Source organism: Lates calcarifer, linkage group LG19, assembly GCF_001640805.2.
Source record: "Lates calcarifer isolate ASB-BC8 linkage group LG19, TLL_Latcal_v3, whole genome shotgun sequence".
In the NCBI taxonomy this organism is placed as follows: Eukaryota; Metazoa; Chordata; class Actinopteri; family Centropomidae; genus Lates; species Lates calcarifer.
This window is the reverse complement of record NC_066851.1, coordinates 16,670,088-16,678,983: the sequence shown is the minus strand read 5'-3', so window position 1 is coordinate 16,678,983 and position 8,896 is coordinate 16,670,088.

Below are 8,896 nucleotides of genomic sequence, written 5' to 3'. Positions count from 1 at the left end.
TGGGCAAATTAAAATGATTGACAGTCCTCTTGTTGCTGCATATTTCCAACAGGTTACTGTGGTCATTAAAAGTCTTACCCCTCTCATTACTTGCTCCACAACATTGTTAGAAAACCACAATTTATGAGCCATGTTTTCCTGTGTTTTGTCATTTGGTGCCACCAGTCAGCAGGTGTCAGTGATTGTTACCATGGAAACATGGCTCTTAGCGCAACCTGGGGGTAGGGTGATGAACGTCTTAAGCCTAAAATAAGTCAGTCTTTATTATCTAACTTGCATTAGTCTAGAGTAAGGGAAAAAATGAGACTGACTTTAACACTACAGACCAGTCTTTGGACACAGTGGCTGCTGTTGAACAAATGTTACAGAAATAAGAAAAACAGGTTAGTCTGTCTATGCATGGTTGCCTTAACATAAACATAGATGTCTCACAGTTGCTGCCCTATTGTAGTGAAGATGTCACTATTGCTAAATAGACTCTGACTAAGGATGAGTCAAAACATGAAGTCCCAAAACACCCACAAACTGTCTCACTTACTGCTGATTTATTCCATATTTATTTAGTGTCTAGATGACCTTCATCAAATGTGTAAACAAGAATCACAACAGTTCCATTTATACACAGAGAGGCTGGATAGATTCTTCAAACAGAGGAGCAAGAGTTAGATCAATAGGAACAGCAATTGTTACTAGCAACATTAACAAAGGCTCTGCTCAACTTAAGTATCCTAGTAAGCCATGACAGTGTGACAGTGAGCCAATATGAAACTGAAGCAGCTAAATGGAATTTGGCCATTATTGAAATGACTATTTACAGTTGTCAATAGTTGAAAAATAGATTATTATCATTATTATAAACATTATATTGTCTAAAGCTTTGAAAGAGACAAAAGGTAAATGAGGGCAAAATGCCAATATTCATCATAAATGGGAATTGTATTTCATCATAGAAGTAATGTGCCATTCTATTTAACAATGCCACATCATCCAAAAGTCAAAGAGCAGGATCAGATGATATATTGTAAGGCAAAGGTTTTTGACAAAAAACAGTAAATAAGTCTTTAATGCTTCTAGCCAACTGAAGTGATTGATGAGAACTCGCGAAAATGGCCAGGACTTGTCTGAGGAATGATGTGAATAGACGTGAAACAACCACCTTTTTCTCAGGAATAGCATGGATCAGATAAGGTGTCAGCCAGTCAACCCTGAGCATTCAGTAAAGCTTCAGAAGAAGGCAGCAAGAAGAGCAACACTGTCTTACACAGAAGAAACTCTTTTTTACCACAGAGCAAGAGTTGCCCTCTAGCACAGTTTTGGTATCAGCTGAGTGGATTAGCCAGTCAGGATCTCAGTGGGAGTCCTCTGAGGCAGGAATCCACCAAGTCTGCCATCTAACAGACACTGGAGATAAGCAGGAAGCGGGGAGACACAGCGGGGAAAGGAAATGCAATCATATTGGGGAGAGAAATCCACACTTTGAGAGAGTGTGTTTGTGTGTGTGGAGAACAGACACTCCTCTTCATGTTCATCACCTCAATGGACGCCGTGATTAATGTTTGACTAATGGTGGCCCACGACATGCACAAGTTAGTCCATGGCTGGACCAGCAGTGAGTCAGCAGGAGTCCAGGCAGAGCGTGAGCCTAACAGCCATGATGACCTTTGGGTCCCCCTGCCTACAATGTTCCCCTTTCTCCTCGCTCAGAGGAGACTCTTGTTCGAGGGGGCAGTTCCCGCTTGTGCCCTGCGGTTACTGTCCAGGAAGCGTGAAAAGAATTTCGCGACACTGTTGTGGCTGTTGTGTCACTTTCCGGTCACTGTGCTCTGACGCCTATTCACGGTGTCATAGTTAGAATAGCTGATTTATGACAGGCAGTCATCAGCGTCTTCTCCCCGTCAATGAAAATGTTGTGTCACTGTTTTGGCTTGTGTGCTTTATACTGCTATTGTCTTCCATGGACACACACATCTTTCACATTTACATGCATGTCCTCTCTCACACACATACACACATGTATACAAACACTTGCATAGACTTGCACAAATGCGTGCCATATAATCAAACACACACACACACACACACACACACACCACACACACACACACACACAGTGCCATTTAAATACCACATCTTCCAACCAGACAGTCCCTAATCCAAAACAACTCACAGACAGAGAGAAGAAGACAAAGTGTTGAGAGGCAGTGAAACTCAGTAAAGATGGTGACAGTGAGAGTCAGAAAGATCAAGAGAGCAGTTAAAGCAGTGCTGAAGTTAGATGAGGGAGGCTGCTCTGTAATAATACCAGTCACGTGAGGACAATATGCTGCATCTCCTCGGCCATAGAGCAACAACATAAGAGCACAGACTCGGTGTAAACCAATGGCACATGTCTGACAGGATGGGTCTCTGTGGAGAGCTAATAACACTCCAGCAATGGTGTTTTTTTGTTTTTTTTTAACTCCCTCTCCACTGAAAAATTTATGTTGCTCTTTGTTACTTCAGTTGCATGTTTGACCTTCACTATGCAGAATCGTGTGTGTGCAAAGTTTGATAGTAGAAAGCTGGTTTTACAGTTATCTGCTGGTGGAGAGTTTCTTTGTGCTCACCTTAAATCTAGAGTTAAAGATGTGTACGTACAAGCAGAATGTGGAGACATAACAACTAGTTTGGAAATCAGTCATGGTCCAATATGCAGCTTACACAAATGCAATGTGAAAACTGAAAGCCTCCAGTGCGCAGACACTGAGAAGTTATTTTACTTTTCAATGAATCTTGTGCAATTTTAAGACTTCTTACAAGGTAATTAACTTTTTTGTTGTGATCATATCAAATAATTGTAAATAATCATTCTAAACTATTCTGAAACTGTAAGTAGATCCAGATATCCAGGTGTTTTTACTTTGTTAGATAGGGAAGACAGGAGAGTTGAGACAGGAAAAATGAGGGGAAAAGGTTGTCAACAGGTGTCATTCTGATCATTTCATAAAAGAAATGATTCTAAACAAAGTCTAAACAATCATGTTTTTGTGACTGAATTTTAATAATGCATTTTTACAGTTTGGGCCAACAACACTATATGTACAGTATATGAACTGTAATCTTAAGTTATGACTCTTCTCTCACTGTGGCAATTCTACTGTAGTTCCTTTTAGAATAGTTGGATAAATGGTGGCGGTCATACTAAGTAAAGCTCAAACAGTTCAAAATTTGAGCAAAGTCTAAGGCATCTTACACTGTTAAAAATTCAAAATGCACTGGAAAAAAATCTGAAAACTTGCAATATTTTCTTTCAAGATACTTTCACATCTCTTGGTTTTACAGGTGAAAGCTTTAAAAAGTGTATGTAAACTGTATGTGAAAATGAATTTATTTAAATGGTTTTCCTTCACTTTAACAGTTTCAAATTAAGAGGAAAGCATTGTATAATTTATTCCTATTTCCTCTGAGCTTTCTTAAAATACTAAAGGGAGCAAATCAATCAATAAATGAATATCGTAATTTTTAACCAAGAGTTGTGAAACTCTCTTTGTAGTCATTACAGCATGGCATGTACTTCTTTGAGTTGGTAAATAAATAAAATCTAAAATCTCTTTGGGGCTTTTTTTCATCTAACTTTTTATATTTGCCACTTGACATTGCTACAGCACAAAGAGCCCAGTGTGTTTTGAAAGAATGTAATTTCCTTGTCTGTGCCTCAACGGGCAGAATTTATAAAAATACTTTTATTGTGTATATGTAATATAGAGCTCTGCAGTTATAAAACAATATGGCAAAGTCCCAGAGGATTAAATTCCCAAATAATCATTAAGCAATTATTGTCATCAGTTATACTCCTGTCACACATGACAAGATTCTCACATATACAACATAATACAGTATTTCAACAGTCTCCTTCAGGTCTTGATTGAAGTATTTGTTGAATTTGGTACGTTCTGCTAACAGAGTGGATAAACAGCTCATCATCAGGAGACTGGAAAACTCTGAATAGCAAACCAGAGAGTAATCAGAGGGATGGGTGCAGGCGAGACGGGAAAGAAAATACGGTGAGTAGACAGACAGAGACAGGAAAGAAAAAGTTCGAGATTGGGTTATAGACAACCCGGAGAGCCAGCAGCCACTGAGACAGAGATGTTTGGAGAAAGAGATCGGGGGCAGAAAGAGGGGGAATAAAGAGAAAGAGAGAGAGAGAGACAGACAGAAAAAGAGAGAGAGAGAGAGAGAGAGAGAGAGAGAGAGAGAGGAGTAATCAAGGAGAATCAGGACGTTTCCTCTGTAATACCCACAGGCCCCGGCTGAGCCCCAGCTCCACAATCCTCGCTGATTGGAGGGAAGGGTTTGTTTGAAGAGGAGGTCAAGACCATCAGTACCTTGTTAAGGAAAAGTTGTGTCCAGAGGAATGAAGAAGGCTGACTCCTTCCTGAGGAATTCATAGGGGGATAGTGTGTGGTGTGTCGGTGCATGTGTGTCCGTGCATGTGTGTGTGTGTGTGTGTTTGGAGAAGACAGAAGAAAGCACTGATGTCTGAGAAAGAGACAATGTTTTCTTCTGTGCATGTGTGTGAAGGAAAGACAGTGAGGTTGCCTTGCGTGTATTTGTGAGTTGATATAGACGCTGAGAAGGAGCAGCGGAGAGGAGGAGGAGGAATCGGATTGTGATTTAAAGAGGACCCATCAACCCCCTCCTCACATAGTTTCTAAAGCCAGGATAACAGCACTGGCATTCGCCGCAATAATGCATGACAGATGTACATCAACCATGCTCTCTCTCTCACTCTCTCTCTCTCTCTCTCTCTCTCTCTTCTCTCTTTCTCTTTCTCTAACTATCTCAGTTTCTCTCCCTCTCTCTCTGCCTCCTCCCATCTGGACCCAATGTGTTGTTGGTGATGGGCATCACGCATCAAGACATAAACCGCTATAAAATTGAGAAAGGGAGGATTAAGGTCTCGTCTGAGGAGTCCTCCAGTTTTAGTGGTTGAATACCGACCCTCAGGGCAGTGAATGTTTATTAGAGCTGGCATAGCGTTGATGTCGGCTCCAAAACTGCTTTCAACTTTTTTTTTAAATCTCTCTGGGTTGTCTATGTTGACAGATAAGGCCACCTGTATTTGCTTATTTCATACTTCACATGAGAATACTGCATGAAGTTATGGAACTTCCTTAATTAGTTTTTAATATTTTTTTTTTCTTGTGTTCTAATGTACTTAAACATTGAATTATGCTCAGAGGAAACTACTGAATATATTACAATACTTACCTGTGAGTTAAAATGTCTGTCCATTTGTAAAAACATACTGAGGTCAAGAACAATTTAGATAATAATTTGGATTTGAGAAAAACTATTTAATTAAAAATGTTTTAATCTTCTATCCCTTAAATACATAAAATATCTCTGCATGTCAAATTTTACGCATTGTAGTTGAGAGTTTTTATATCATTACCCCGACAGTCCAAATGTTTCAAAAAGTGATGTGTATTCATTTCCAGTGGACACTTATAGGCTTAGTTATTTCTGCCACAGCTCAACTGTAGTTGTTATAGGTGTACTGACACAACTAATTTCTTAGTATCCATGTAGCATTTGGAGACATAGACTCTCAATATAATATTTGATAGTGTGGTTGATTAGTACCTTTAATACCCAAACCATCACTAAATCATCACTGCGTTTCCTCACCTGACTAAAGACTATCAACCTGTAAAATATAAAGTAGTTACAGTCCTAAATGCAGTGTGTATTTGGTTTAAACTCAGATGTTTCCAATATCCCCCATGAATATCTATCTATCTATCTATTATCTATCTATCTATCTATCTATCTATCTATCTATATATATATATATATATATATATATATATATATATATATATATATATATGCACTATAAAAATTATAAAAAGGTTTTGTAGAAAAATATATTTATATTCTTTGAATTATTATGGCATATACGAGATCAGGTCAGTACTGAAAGCTGGACATTGTATCTGGATAAGTACTGAAAAATATGATATGATGCTCAGTCCTCATGATAGGATTGCATACATATATATATTCTTGTTCTTTGTTTTATTTTCACTTATATTACATGAAATATTTTTAGTACAAGATAATTTTTTTATGGGTACAGCCTTAACTCAAGTGTAAAATTCAAGTCTTCTGCATCAGTTTGAAGTAAAATATTTGATATCTGTAAAGCTCTGAATTTGAACTCAGTTTCTTCATGTGTGATCAGGTTGTCTCTACATCATGCACTGTAGGCTTAGATAACTTAGAACTCCAGTGATTTAGACACTGAGATATCTTTAATATATTTGCTCCCTGGTGTGGGTCAAGCTTCTAACATACTCAGTCCTACATTTTCTGTAATGCAGCTAAATATTACCTTTCTTTCTCCTTGTCGCCTGAGTAAGCACTTCTTTCAAACTCCACATCTCAAGCCTGTAACACAAGCTGTCTGTTAGAAACAAGAAGTCTCCGTTCCAAGCTTAGATAACCCTGATGATTACGTTTATTTTTTCAGACCTTGGAAAGCTCCCTACAAAACCACAGGAGACATTATAAAACAATTTTCACCGGCTCAGTAGTATTTCTTGTCACGAGTAAACTGAACTTTGTGTGTGAAATTGTTGGGGTGCCCCCATCACCACAGAGAGGCCTCTGTACTGTGCTGCGTTTTCACATTAGCCTGTGTTTCTGTGTTCAAACAGCAGAGGGCAACACGTTCACACTGCATGATGTCAAGTTTCCTCCCCTCTCATTATCACACTAACACAAAGGTTCATAAAAATCCTGCGGTTCTTCCATCCTCGACACACAACCAGCCCCCTGATAGGAACCCAGCAGCATTTTCACATCACCTCTTAATTCAAAAAGTGTGTTCACGAACAAACAAGGTCTTTTTGTTGAGTTAGACATGCATGGGTTGTTTTATGCAGAGAGGTAAAATCTGACGCCAAGAATAATCTTAAGTTATGACTCTCTCTCATTACTACTCCCGTGCTGGCGGAGAGGAGGGGAGAGAAGGGGAGAGGAAATTTGGATTCTGAAATATGTGAAGACATAAAAAGGAGGAGAGAATAGATGCAGTGGAGGATAGAGCTGAGGGAAGGAGAAGACAGAGAGGTTGATAAAAAGGGAGGAGAGCAGAGACCTAATCACTGACAGAACAGAAATGTGGCCAGTAATGTGCTGTGTCATTGTGCAGTTGTACTTTTTTTTGCTACTTCCTTGTAGCAGTAAATGGACTTGAGCACAATCCCTGGGAAACAATAACTCTATTTCACTGAAGTTTGAAAATGCATATCAAGGTACAAATGGCCAATGTCAATCCAAACATTACTCCAAAACATAGCTACCTGCTCAAAAGGAAAGATGCCCTGAAATAACCTCTGCTATGATTCAGCTATAAATAAAACTGACTTGGCCTGTCCTGATTAGAGAGGCTTTTTGTCACAACACAATGTGTCTTTGGTTGTGATGTAACCAGGTATGTTTCCTTCAGTACTGTTCTCAAGAACAGATTTAGTACTTGTTCTTTCCATCTGTGTTTCCACTTCATACATCCGGTCTACCTCAGCTCAGAGGGAAATACTGCACTTTTTAATCTGAGCTTACGGGTATTTTCTATAATAAGATTTTGAATACAAAACATATGATCAGCTTATATATTATGATGCACTATTACGGGTTGAAGTACCAGCAGTATATAAAATTGTTGAAATGCTACAGTACCTGTGTTTGGTTTCCATTGTGGTCCGTGCAGACACAGCGAATCACATATATCAGTGTTTTCAATTGTAAGATAAAATAGGAGCACCTGTTATGCAGTGGAAGTCCTCTATAGCCACCAGGATCCTCTGGAGATAGGTAGAGCAAGGGTAATGGGCTGTCAAGTGTGAAATGAAGAACTTCTGCATATTTGTTTTCACTGAAGCATGGCTGTTTACATCTAAGTTGTGCTCATTTTTGCCCTTTAGCAGACGTGTGGAAATGACAGTAAACATGAACCTGAACCTATGTATTAAAAAAATACTGAGAAGTCATTTTCAAAATCTTAAGTATATCTCTCTAACCTAAAAGCAGCTATAAATCATATTTTTTATCATATCAATAATTAATAATGTCACTCATACTGAGATAATCAAAACTGTGCTGACTGAAAATGTTTAGTTTGTCTGGCAAATTTGCCTTCATCAATCAAGATAAGGAACAACAATTAAAACCATTAGTCCAGATCATTTGCTGCCTGAAAAACATGAGTAAACTTCACTTGAAATGGCAACTGGTAACAATATAGCCGAATTTATCTTAACTCAATGTTAGAAATCATATGCAGTTATATATTTGTTTGACAAGATAAAGCAAGTTTTCTTGAATGGATAATGATATCAACAACAAATGATCGTTAGTTTCTGTACCTTTACTTTAGAATAATGTTCAATCCCGGACTTTGCCTTGTAATAGAGTATTGCTATAGGATCTGAGTACTTTGTCTCTCTATGCCTGTTGTTGTGTGCAAATTTGCTCGACTACAGAGGTGTATTCTCTTTATTTACCAGTCATTCATAAAGCACAGACAAATATGTAAAATGTGTAAAATAAACATCTGAAGCATTTATGCACACAGACATTCCTGTGCATGTGCTCGCCACACCTTTAATTACTTTTCCTGTGCCAAAAAATGAATCACCTTCATTAACGTGTTTATAGGCAACTGAAGCATTTTACGGTTAAAGGGAACAGTGTCTATTGTCAGGGGACAGTATATATTGTTGATAAGATTAGACTTTTATGCCTTTACTGAACCAGGAAAAGGCTTAGATGTAGCTTTCTTGAGAGTATTTACAGATCAAATAACCAAGACAAGGAAATTCAAGACAAAACACATTCCTTATAACCA